Here is a 13,474-nt window from a genome sequence, read left to right on the forward strand (position 1 = left end):
AAACAATACTTAATTCGGTATCTTTCAATAGGCAATCTGAAAAGGGGAGTGGATATTCATGAAGAAAAGCAGGTGCTGCAACAAAGCAAAACACATCCTTCAGCTGAACACTTCACATCACAGCGTCATCTCAGAGAGAAATTACAGTGGGGGCTTGAAATTGTAATGTAAGTACTCACAGAAAGGGGGGGGGGTGTAGATTCAAAAACAAATGACCAAAATAATTCATTGTTAATACAATTACACCAGTGATGTATTTGGCAACATCTTGCAAACAGAGAGGCGAAACCTGGCCTGGGACCTGTCTGCCTTTAGGGCCATTTCTTTCCATACCATTGTGCCACCCTCTTAAATCTGGCAGAGAGGTTCTTCTTTGCCTGCCAGCCATGGATGAAGCAATACTATTAGAGACACATTAGAGAGCCTTCTCTATGGCCCTAAATTGTGGAATTCTTTTCCAATAGGTCTTCTGCAATTTTGTTTAGACAGGCTTTTCATCTGCCTGCTTAGAAACTTGGGAAATCACAGAAATATAGGCAACAACTGATTTACACGTGTTCAATTGATCCATGACCATCCATGCGAACATCATGGCAACCTGGAAGTGACCTGGGAGGTGGGCTGTGCTGGAAGTGACCTGGGAGGTGGGCTCTGCTGTTGTGTGAGATGATCTGGGTGCAACCCCTGCACAAATCGGGGGTTGCCTGTATATGAAATAGGTTGTACAAATGTTTAGTTATAATATAAAAAAATAGTAGCAGGAAGAATCTCACCGTAGTGATGACATGACAAAAATAGCCTTGTACATAAAAACAAAGGTCTACATCTAGACTTCATTATGCCTAGAGTCGACCTACTGAAATCAATGTGACTTGTTAATCATGCCTAACTCGACTCTAAGCACGACTAAGTATCCAACTCAAAACCTACACAGTAAATCAACAATACATTCAATAAGGGCACAATTAAACAAAAACTGACCCATTCAGTCAGTATACTTCTAGCTGTATGATTAGATTTGAAACAGTATGGGTCTTTAATTTCATCTGGATAAATAATTGAATAATTGTACTAGCAACAAACTGAAGACACAAATATCATTTGCTTTAATGGTCACAAATGCATGCTACACTATCAAAGTATAACTGCACCTGGAACCTGCTTTAAATGCTATTGTTTTTTCTTACCTAGAAAACAAAGCAACTCATGCAATCTTAAAGTATATAGTATAGAATGATAGAGCATTAATTAGTTGGAATCAAAGCATCTGAGAACTTCCTTGGATCCATGGGGAGGGCTCACAGGTCTGTCAATACTAGTCAGTGAGTCCAATCCAATGGATGATGTAATTTTCACAATATAATTAGAATTCAGTGTACTATTGACCTGATGCTTGATCTTTCTGCTCACCCTGGACCAATGTGATAGAGAGCAATGTTGCAGAGCACTTTTAAAACAGTATGGAAAACAGTAATGTTTGGCTGGCTGATATAAATAAAATAACCAAGACTGTTTTTTCCATTTAATTAATTACTCTTCCTCAAAAGTAAGATTAAAATAAACTGAACTTAATGTGATTGTGTATGCTGCTTTGGGCCTGTTTAGTAGAAAAGCAGCAGATAAATACATACAAACATACCTACAAGAATCAGTGCTGTGCAATAATTTAGGCACAAGGTTTCTACAACACTTATGGCAGGGAAAATCTATTTAATGCAGAGGAAGCACTTGTTTACTCAGAAGTAACTCCCATGTTATTCAGTGAAGCTTACTCCTTCATAATTGTGCACACAATTACAGATTTGGTACATATGCAGTTTTATCCCCTGTAACATGGGGGACGACTAATAGTGCTCCTCTAGATCAGTGTTTCCCAACCTTGTGCCTCCAGCTGTTCTCGGACTACAATTCCCATCATTCCTGACCACTGGTCTTGCTAGCTAGGGATGATGGGAGATGTAGTTCCAAAACATCTGGAGGCACAAGGTTGGGAAACACTGCTCTAGATCATCTCAGTGATCAGGCTTGGGTAGAAGAACTCAGGCAGTCCTTAAGGTATCCAAAACACTAATGACTGCTCCCAGTGGCTTCATATAGATCTTTAATAGCATTAGAGAGAGAAAAGTGCCCTGTGGAACAGCATAACGCAGGTCCCATGGAGTCAAAGAGCAATTCCCCAGTGCTACTCTCTGTACTCAGCTATGCAGGTAGGAGCAGAACCACTGCAATACAGCCCCTCCTATATCCACCCCACAAAGTCGATCTAGGAGGATCCCATGGTCACGGGTTCAGTCTTGAAACCTGATAAAGGTGTCAGGTATTGCTGCTAAGGGTGCACCATGGTTATTTCTTCCCTCTGTGCTCCATTTGCCTCTGCTCACTGTCTACAGAAACTGCAAGGCATTCCCATATGGTGGGGTTAATGTTACCAGCCTTCATGTCACATTTGCAGATATCTTTGTAATGCAGAGTTGGTCTCCCAATGAGCTGTTTGTGGATTGTCAAAGACAGTGACAGCAAAACACTGGTCAAGAATATAAATAAACCCTGATTGAAATAGAATAATGAAAAAGTGCAGCCTGCTGAAAAATTAAAATACAAGTTTGTTCAAGTGTTTAGCAATTGTAAAGGTTTATTTTTAAAAGGTGGATATTATGCTATTTTTTTTATTAGAGACATCTCTATATCAGCTAATTACATTTCTTTTTTTAAAACAACAACAACACCCTATTGTTTCCAAAAGATGGGAACTTGTACCATGTGATTATAAGTTAAATGGAATCATAGTTATTTTCTTTCAGACATTACATTTTGATTTTAAATGAGAAGTTATAGCTCTAAGTTTCAACTAAAATGCCTCCTGCATGTATGTGTGCGTGTTAATCTGGCAGAATCATCAGAAACTACACACTTCTGGGATAAGCAAATGGACACAGTTTTCTATTAACTGTTTTGAACACCATGTGTTGAAAGAAAACAACAGAACGGAAATTGCTCATCCAAAATGCTAACTTGTGGCATGGCACAGCCAAAAAAGCAGGTGTGTGGCATGCAGTTTACTTTACTAACATGCCTACCACATGCCACTCAATTCTGTTACCCCATTTACTTTATTTGGGAACTTATTCATATATTGGCAATAGACTATGGCTCAGTGGAGGATCTATAAAAAGGGTCATGACCTATTTGAGAAAACAGTGACGAGAATAATAACATCATATCACAGAATAATCCTTTGGATTATCTGTTGCGACCCTTGCTTCTGGCACAAATCATAAATGTGCTTCAGATCATGTTATTCCCATTAGTATAATATTCTTCACAAAATCTGGATGGGCAACACAATCTTGCTAATTCATACTACTGACTGAATCTGATTTGTAACAATTCACTATTTTTTTTTTGCAAATTAGTAAACGAATAGACCCAACAAAAGGAAAATAAATGAGGGATGTTCCTTTGTGAAACGTATTTTATTGATTTACAAAGGGACCTGTTTATATCTGATTTGCGAAATTTTAGGAAATAGGAGATCTTGGAGAGGACACAAAAAGGGAGACTGAAAAAGTTATGAGGCTAAAGCACCCCTCTGAGCTGGAGGAAGAGTGGGATGCAAATGTAACAAACAATCCCTATATGCATGCCTACAATATTGCACCAATGTTGCAAACTCCTGCTTATTTATAAACCAAAAACCAAAAAGATATAATGCCGTCAAATGAAATGATATATGCAACATAATTTCTGGTAAGGTTCCCTGTCTTTCCGATATGAAAACAGCACTGCAAGAATATAAAGGTGTAAAATATCCTATGACCAAACACCTACTGTTTCATTTATTTTCCACTCACTTGATGCTCTGGCAGCTTCCTCTTTCCTTCTCCAGGATGGAATTCATTATCATAGCCCTGAGCTATGACTTCATTCATAACGCTTGTTGCAACTGCACCCGCATTTCTCTTTGCTGGCTGGTGTGTGTTTGTGTGTGTGTGTGTGTGTGTGTGAGAGAGAGAGAGAGAGAGAGAGAGAGAGAGGCGGGAGATCTGAATGTGTATCTCTGGATACTGAAGATTTATATTGACAGAATAACAGAATATGGAAGAAGTCTGGAGAATCACTTTTCAAACATTTGTTACTGTTCCTTTAGACTAGCAGTTTAAATATTACAAGTGAACACTCCAAATATTTGCATCCGACACAGCAAAGAAAGTAGCAACCATCACCCTCCAGCCCAAAATTAGAGGGAATATGGGGGAAGTCAGGTACCTCATTAGAACATCCTGGGTACTAATTTGCTGACTCTCCAGACTAACAGAAGGGCACCCACACATTATTTGCATCAGCAGCTTTACCTGCTTCCTCCTGTTTCATGAGAATCTTTCCCATGCTCTGGATTTGGGCTGTTAGTGGACATATGGTTGTTGTGGGGATTAAATGATGATGAGGAGAAAGAACTATGTACCGTATATCACCTTGACCTTAAATGTGAAGGAGGAGGAGGGGGAGGAGGAAGGCTAGAACATGCTAAAGCAGGGCTTTCCAAATTTTCCAAACATTAGTGTGTCGGCTGCAGTGTGTCACACAATATGTGTCCGTATCTCTTGCAAGGGGTCAGTTTAACATCCGGTTTGCTAGTAAAACTGAATTACTGTGCTGCAAAATGATGGATGACTAAAAAGTGTGTCACCAACATGAGAAGTTTTGAAAGCTCTATGCTAAAGGTTTATGTCACGTTTTTGCAGGGAATGATCATACTGAAAGAGGTCAGGAACCCAAGTCAGGACCATAATAGACACTATCATCAATTACTGAGAAATGCAGTGTTTCCCACACTACCTCAGCAGTCCAACAATATAGAGTATGCACACACCAGAAGGCTATGGCGCACAGGAAAAGTCCCAAGGGCAGAGGGGTGGCCCTTTAAGAAGTTCTATTTCTCCAAGGGGGCAGAGCCTGAGAAGGGTAGACTGGAGCCAGAGGCTCTAAAAGCTTCAGTTCACTTCCAACCCTTGTTACCAATTATAAGCTATCCTGTGCAGTGGCAACTGACCTGCCTTGCTCTGTGGTCTTCTCCATAGATGCAGGAGAAGCACATCACAGATTTAGAATTGGACTGGCAATTATGAGCTTTCTTGGAAAGAAAAACCAATCTGTTTTCCAATAGCTTTCTTCCAGTTTATAATGTTGGTACATGTATGCTGATATTGCGTGTTCATTATTGCACTGCTCCTTGGAACTGTAGTTCCGTTTCAAGCACCCTACCTCACCCCACAAGACCAGCCACAGTAAAAAAAAAGGGGGGGGAGTTACCCAGCAATATTTAAACAAACACCAAGAAACAAGAAAGGATTTTTGACCTGGATATGGATACCACCACTACACTTTTTTTTTTTTTTGCAGTACACTAATCAAGAGAATTCACCCAAATAGAGAGGATAACTACACTGAACAAAAGGCTGCTTGATCATATAGTTTACAGAAATCTATCAGGTATTCAGCAAGAGTGAAGAGTTAACAGAAAATAGTCTTTGGATGTCCCTACAAAGAAGCCCGTTTTGGCTGCATGGTCTAATGAATGCTGGCCACCTCCGTGAAGCGTCTTTTTAAACATTTTGTATTGCAGAAGAAATTCTGAGGGCAATGACACTCAATACAGGTGAACAATATGAGTAGGATAAATACAGTCGTACCTTGGAAGTCGAACAGCTTAGTTACCAGATGTTTTGGTTCCCGAACGTCGCAAACCCGGAGGTGAATGTTCCGGTCTGCAAACTATTTTTGGAAGTCAAACGTCCGATGGGGCTTCCACGGCTTCCAATGGCTGTAGGAGCTTTGGTTTCTGAATATTTTGGAAGTTTGAACAAACTTCCGGAATGGATTCTGTTCGACTTCCAAGGTACAATTGTATAATGAACCATGTAGTTGCGAATTTTGACAGAAAATAAAATCCTATGCACTGTTTCTCCACTCTGCAAGTAAGAAAACACAACTTCAGGTAGGTAGGAGGTAGATACTCCTTGAACATAGCCCAGCCTACATTCTTATCCACAGACTCCATTTTTATCTACAGGCACAGCTTTGCTGCCCTTTCCAAATTACCATCTTCTAACATATCCATATTTCTCTCTGAAAATAAATCCATTCCTTTTCAGTACCAGGAACCAGAAGAGAACTTATAGGAGTTCTGGATAAGTTCTTGCCTGCCGTGTGTGAGAGACCAGAATAAACCAGTTTCTTAGGTGACCACAGATTTAATTTACAAATTTTAAATCTTGCAAATAAAACAATTTTTGAGGCATAGAACAGTTGCTGACAGTTCTTTATAAAGATAGACAGAAATCAAGAATGACATTGAAGTGACTGCTGGTTAGAACCAAAATGTTCTACAACAACTTTCCCTACTCTGTCACATTCTGAGAGAGGCTATCAATAAACTTTGCAAAGAGAGGATTGCAGCTCTGTCTTTGTGTATTTAAGATGCTGTCAAAACCTTGACTGCTTGACATCCTATCAGGTACTACAGCTGTTGCACAGCTACAGTACTATGTCTCTGAATAACCCAAGGTAGAAGCAAGAATGGGTTTAATGTAAATGGGAGCTCCCAAAATTGTGCCGTTTGCATGGCAACAGCTTTGCTTTTCAGGTTATGCAAAACAAATACCCCAAATGAAAACTGGGTGCGATTCTCAATGTACAGTGATGTAGATCAGAAACAATCCACAGACTGTGCTGGAGATGTGATTGGGAAAAAGCAGAAAAGGATTAACTCCAAACACACTTGGTGGTTTAGTTTGGATTTTAATTGGCAGCTTTAATTCATTGCATTACATTAGTGAAATGCAAAACTCTATGTAACCTCCTGCTGACCGATTCCTGGTTTTAAATGTATTGGAATCCTGCAATTGCCTGTACCTATTCTAGGTCAAGGGGAGTTGTCTCTACCGTAATACAACAGCTTCAGCATAGTGGTATTTGATTAACCCTTGCAGCACTGGTGTTCCTTCAAAAGCTCCAAGTCAGTGCAGAGAGAAGATCAAACCAGAGCAGACTAGTGGGGCAAAGGCTGGGCACAAAAGGGGTCAAGTACTTCAGAGCAGGCAAGTCAGAAGCACATTGCCAAAGCTAGCTGACAAAATAAATCCAAAGATAAGCAAAGAGTTCAAATCTAAAGCGGCAGTCGAAGGCCAGCAGAGATAGGGTGAGAAATGTAGAGCTAACATAGCTGTTGACGAGCCTTATATAAGGAAATGCAGCCAGTTGTGGTAGGGTGCAGCTGGTTTGACTGCCTTGATGGTTCCTAGGATAGTACAATAGAGCTAGTCTAGAATCATGGCAGGTGGAAAGGTGGCTTTCTCAGTAGAGTAGAACATCTTAACTCACAAGACAAACTGCATATACCTCATCTGTGAGACAAGCACAGCACTAGGGCAACAAACACATTGTATGAGCAACAGAAGAAATAGGTCCCACATCGTGCCAGGATATGTGAATTATTTTCAAAACAAAAGGCTTTGCAAGCATGCTATCAGTTCTGTCACCTCCTCCTTTGGGCCATGCTGTAAAAGGCCTTGCACTACCTGGAAAAGTTCTCCTGGATGGCACAATGAGTATGCAATGGAGGCAGGAAAGTATGCCTTTTTTGCTGCCTTCACTGCCAATTGGTCTGGTGTCATAAAGCATTAAAAATATTATAATTAGCCAATGTAACTGAAGTGACTCCAGATATTTCATTATTCATCTGGAGCTTCTTTTTAGCCTGCTTATTCCAGAGTTCTGAGTAATTTAAAAACTGACAATGGCATGCCCCTCCTACCCCAACTGTATCCCAATTCCACAGGAAGAAGAAGGAAAAATGTATGATCGCCTTCTCCTCCTTTCTTCATTTTTCAAAAATTAGGGAGAGAACCATTAAAATGAATTTTCCTGAAGATTCTAGTTCAGGAAACATGTTAAAGAAGTATATTCCCATATGTTTTAGCATAAGAACCACATATTTCGTTTGCAGTTCCTGAATTAATTTTGCTGTTGCTTTTTGCATCAGATTCGCGTGCCTCCTAACCTTGATAATCTGTGTAGCCCCATCATGACCCATATCAAATCCTTCACCCATTAATCTCTCTCATTTCTCATAGCATGCATTCTACTAATTCAAGTAATTCTCATGGTTCTCTGCTATTCTGTTTACTTTTGTGCACAGGCACACACTTTTGCCGGATTTCTTTCTGCATGGTGGCACCAATCTAGCTAAAGGTGATTGGAACTTAAGTCCCACTGAAAGCAATAAAAGCTGCCCTAATTGCAAGCAACTATTTCTTTCAAATAGGTTGAGTCATAATCAACCTTAGCTGAATTGCAGCCACAGTGTAGAAAACCAGGCAAACTATGCAAAACACAAACATAAATAGAATAGCAGCTAGTCCTGCAGAAACCCAATGAATAGCTTGGATGAGTGGAATGCATTTTGTAAGAGAAGAAAGGGATTAATAAAAGGGCTGGATGTTGGTCATGGAAGGACTACACCCATGTTTAAGATCATGAAGAGGAGCATGAATCTGATATAATTTTTTAAAATTCTAAAAATTTGTTATGGATTTCAAATATACTTGAAATGGAATCTCTAGAAGCATCTTTTGTAGCTCCTTCTTCCTTCCACCATCTTCAAATATTGGTGATGAAAGTGACTCATGGTACAAGAAAGAACACATTTTCTATTCTACACCAATGAGATACTTCTAGAGCAGTTGCATATACATTACGGTATTTCCAAAACTGTTTTATTTTTAATCTCAGGCACAGAGATATCATAGGTCTAACAGTCCCCTTTGCAGATCCTGAAGACTACAAAGATTCCAAAGAGAATTCATAAAGAAAGACACAGTAAAGTTAAGACTACTACAGAATGCTCTGTGGGATTATCAAGACAGGAAAACTTTGCAGATGTTACTGTCTCTCTGGAGGAATAAATGCTTGCATTTTAATATTCTCAGCAGCTGGTTCCTGTTGAATGCCATCAGGATGATTCAGCCATCTCCCAGAAACAGTAGTAGCAAGTGCACTCCTACAGATACAGATCTACAACACTTATGTTTTCAAGGCATTACTATTACTCTGACATAGTCAAAGTGTTATTAAACTGTTATCAATTGAGCCAAACAGAATCATTTGAATAGAAAAAAATACCACCACCACAGCCTCATAAACACAGAACTTCTATTTTATGGTATCCTGTATACATAAACTTAGTCTGAACAGCCACATATTTTAAGATGTACCATTATTTCTTCTACCACTTTTTCCTTAGCTCAATGTTCTCCATCCCAACCATCACTTATTTCAGTGAGCAAGAATTATTTCTTCATTTCTACCCTGAATTGAATGATACAGGTTAAAGCATGCTACTTGTTGTCTTAATTTTTCATTTTGAATCAACCTTATTTAAATGGGTGACTCAGTGCCAGGTGGGTTATGAACTCTTGCCAACAATGAAAGCACGTGGTACTTATCAAGTAGTGTGCTTCCTCATATATGTACATAACCCAGACCAGTTCTCCTTCTGTTTTTGTTTTGTTTTTGTATTATAGCTGTAAGTCGCCTTCGTTGTTCTGCCAGATAGGCAACTCATAAATATTGGAAATAAGGCTAATATGCCATGTTAAACTTCAGATAACTCACCTAGAGCTCTTCCTCTCTTCTAGTTCTTTTGTATTTTTATCCACTATATTTAATTCATTGTAAATCCAACTGTGATCAAAACCGAGCAATAGCAAACACACTGAGCATAGCAGTAGTCTGCAAAGTGGTCTAAAGGGAGTTAAGGCAAGTTTGTGAGATGACATTTTTAAAAATGTTCCACTGCAACACTATTTTATTTCAAAATGAGGGCCAACCCTGAAAATGCAGTTGCTATGAATATCTAATTAAAGGGGAAATCTGTTCTAAGTTTTCCAATGATGAAACAATAAAGATGAAGTAAAACAAAGTAAATGTACAGATTGGAACCAATATGTTTGTGTCAGAGCAATCTCTTAACCATAATTAATAGACTGGCAGCAGACTACACTCCTGCTCTAACTTCAAACTTTGGTTAAAAGCAAGTCCTGATAATGATTCTGCAAACATAATACAACTCCATGGTTAACATTCAGAGCCATGGTTAGAACATCTGATGCATTAACTATTAAAGTGTTACATGTTAAAAGGGAGGGATAGTACCTCTGGTGGGGGGAGACGTCATGCTCCCTCTGAGACAGTTTGTCCACCTTAAGTCCCCACCCTGCACTCAGCTCTCACCTGTGGCTCCTAGAAGCTGTCACCATGTGACAGCCGCTACATTCCAGGAACGGCTTTGACTGGCTGGCTAAACCAGGTGAGCCGATGGGTCTCAAACCCTCAGTGAGTTAGGGACTTCCCCTGCTTGCGAAGACAAGCTGTGGTGGATTGAGCAAAAGAGACAAACAGTGGATCCAACAGTCAAGAGATCAGTTACTATACTGCACATGCAGTAGAAGGAAGAGAGGGGCAAATGGGGCTCGCCAACCTGGGAAGGTGGTCCATCAAGGAGCAGGGAAACTCTGGTTCTAAACCTCTGCTGTCTTGCAGTGAAAAAGAAAAGGCTAAGGAGTAAACCCTACACAAATCTGGAATGGGGTCCCTAAGATGGTTGGATGGCACCTTGTACACTTGCTTCCAGCAGGTTGGTGCCAAACATATTGCTCTGCTTTCCTTTGGACCACATCAATGAACCCAAGAGGGGGGTATTGTCGCATGGACAGCCCAGGACCTCCATGCACACTGCCCAGGTTTACACCCCAGTGAGATCACTTCGTTGCTGCTAACACAGTGACTTCACAAGTAGTGGACCTTGGGATCTCAAATTTCAGTGGCACCCTGTGCAATGTCAAAATTCAGTCTCCCCCCCCACCTCTCATGCTCCATTCTAAATAACAGTTGCAGTGCCCCCTATGCTACCCCAGAGGCGGTCCCTTAAATCCACCTCTGACGTTACCTCCATAGGCGCACATCATTGTCTCGTGAGATAGACGGGTGCCAACAATCTGCCAAGAACACACTTAAACATATATTCGCAAAGGCTAGTGCTTGGAAAGCTTTAGTACAATACAAAATAAAAATGATAATGTCCCAGAAAAGCTTTATTTTTAAAAAAATATAGTCATTGCCATTGAATGGACATTGCATCCTTTATAATAGTAATAGTCTACATTTTGACAGGCACCCTCATTTTGTAGAATACGGTAATCTTGAGGCTTGCATGCACTACTGCTACAAGGATATAACAACCACCTCAGAAAATGTGGTGTCTGAATAAAACCAGGCTTGAAATCTGCATAGCCCTGCATTACCCATAAAAACCAGGGCCTGAACTGAAGACTCGCCTATTCATATACTGCTGATGTACACACCCAAGTATATCTGATATATAATTTTATAACTATCAACAAATCACAATTGCTGGATCTAAGCTGAGCTGATTGTGACCAACCTTAAACTCTTTTGTCCTATTCTGTCATCCTCTTGCCCTGGTAAATGTTGATATGCAAACCCACCTGTCCATTGTACAACCATACAAATCAGTTAACAATGAAGTTAAGGGCCATAGCTCAGTGGTAGAGCATCTGTCTTGCAGTAGCCAGTGACCTTTAGCACTGAGTAAATGAAATGCACCTACTGCGTGCTAAAAGTAGTGAAAAGTAGTTTCATTTTCTACATCACTACAGAAAAGTAAAGAGGAGAGGTGACTGTCAACAGAACAAAACCATTTTCACTTTTTTACCCAAAAGGGAGATGAACACTCCAGTGTCGGAAGGAGGAATGACAAGCGACGCTCTTTAAAAAATTTTTTTTATACAATTACAAAAACATAATTTAACAAAAATCGGGGCACTGCTTGTACTATATATTTTTCCTGCTTTTCTAATCAGGTTAGTACTTAGACTTTGCCACTCTTATATTGTGTGGGTGTATTTGACACACACACCATACAAGCTATATACATAGAAATCTTCTGCAAGTCTAGACACTTCTAGCTACTACCGCAAATTCTTCCTGCCCTTACAGAAGATTGATTGAAGTATGTGAAGGGACAATGATATTGTTGCAGCCCACTTTTCCAGCCTACTTGTAGCTTTGCTTGCTCTGAAACTGGAGTTTCTTCATGAGAAGTATAAAAACTGGGTTTTGACATGCTGATGTAAAAATATCCCATATTTCACTAGCTCTGTACTGTATATCCAATACATAGGTCCCAAGGACAAGGACATGCAACACAATGCAATGTGTCCATATGCGGTAGTTGAATTGTATTATATATTATTCATGGGCCACCTACTATTTCCCAAATATGGAAGTGTCATCCCATAATGAAATTATGTAGTATGTGAAATTATGTAGTATGCGAATATTTAGTGCACTACGAAGAGTTGGTTTCACATAGTGCATAATTCTTCAGCACAAAGTCTGAAGATGAAATTCACATTTATTATTATCCATCACTTTACCCATAGAAATGATTCAAAGCAACTTAGAAACACAACTGGAATACTAAAACCAATTAACAATAAACACAATCAATAAAAACCTCAAATGAACTAAACAAACAAAATCCACAAGACCTAAACAGAATCTCGTCTTTGCCCTATCTTGACCGACTGATATTCCCAATACTTAAGCAAAGTCAAATCACGACACCTTCACTACATGGGAAATTATCACCTGCACCCAGTGTGCTTTAGAAAGACATCATAAGGAATACATGCAAACCAAGATGTGGATATAATATCAGCTAATCTACATTTAGCTCAATCAATGTTCTTAAAACATAAACAATGTGCTAATACCAACTTACATTTGAGGAAGCAGTGTGGCCTTGTGATGAGAGCAAGTGCTCTGGATACAGGCTTTGCAAAGTCTGCTTTCTGTTCTTATGCAGTCTTGGTCAATATGGACCTTCAGCAAAGTTGCGTGAAGACACTTGCTTGTCTGTAAAAACAACAACAATTAATTAATTTATGCAACTATTTATATGACACTTTCTGTATATCCACATAGCACTCGAAGTGGCTTATAAACCTGCAAGTATCTGATAATAAAACAGTACCTGGAGCATAAAAGATTTGCCACCTCTACCCCGATTTATACAGGACTTTTAAATCTTTTTTTAAAAAAGACACCTCATCAGTACTTTTAACTTGGCTGAGATAAAAACAGGCAGGCAGTGCAGGTTTCGTTGTTTATAAAATGATGGATGATTTGGGCCTATGTGATGGAAGCAACTGCAGCTAGCTCATCAGCCAAAGCGGGTAGAAAGCATTTGTATTCACTATATCAGGGATTTCACAAAAAATGTATGCTAAATAAGTATCCAAAAAGCAAACCTTGCCCTTTAGGGGCAGTGTAACCCTACCAAAGAAAGACAAACCATAGTCCTATCGACTCCAAATTAGCTTAATACAACTGT

The 13,474-nt window shown here is 39.6% G+C and overlaps 1 protein-coding gene across 25 annotated transcripts in view; it reads right to left on the minus strand.

Annotated features, from left to right (window-relative positions):
- ZBTB20 (zinc finger and BTB domain containing 20) overlaps positions 1-13,474 on the minus strand; it is a 496,349-nt gene that overhangs the window by 72,490 nt on the left and 410,385 nt on the right. For 24 of the 25 annotated variants that reach the window (XM_035115418.2, XM_035115408.2, XM_035115410.2 and 21 more), the window contains one exon: positions 12,863-12,996. The gene's annotated coding sequence lies outside the window, so the exon portion shown is untranslated. The other variant, XM_060273761.1, reaches the window with a different exon arrangement.

This window comes from Zootoca vivipara, chromosome 4 (assembly GCF_963506605.1).
Source record: "Zootoca vivipara chromosome 4, rZooViv1.1, whole genome shotgun sequence".
Taxonomy (NCBI): Eukaryota; Metazoa; Chordata; class Lepidosauria; order Squamata; family Lacertidae; genus Zootoca; species Zootoca vivipara.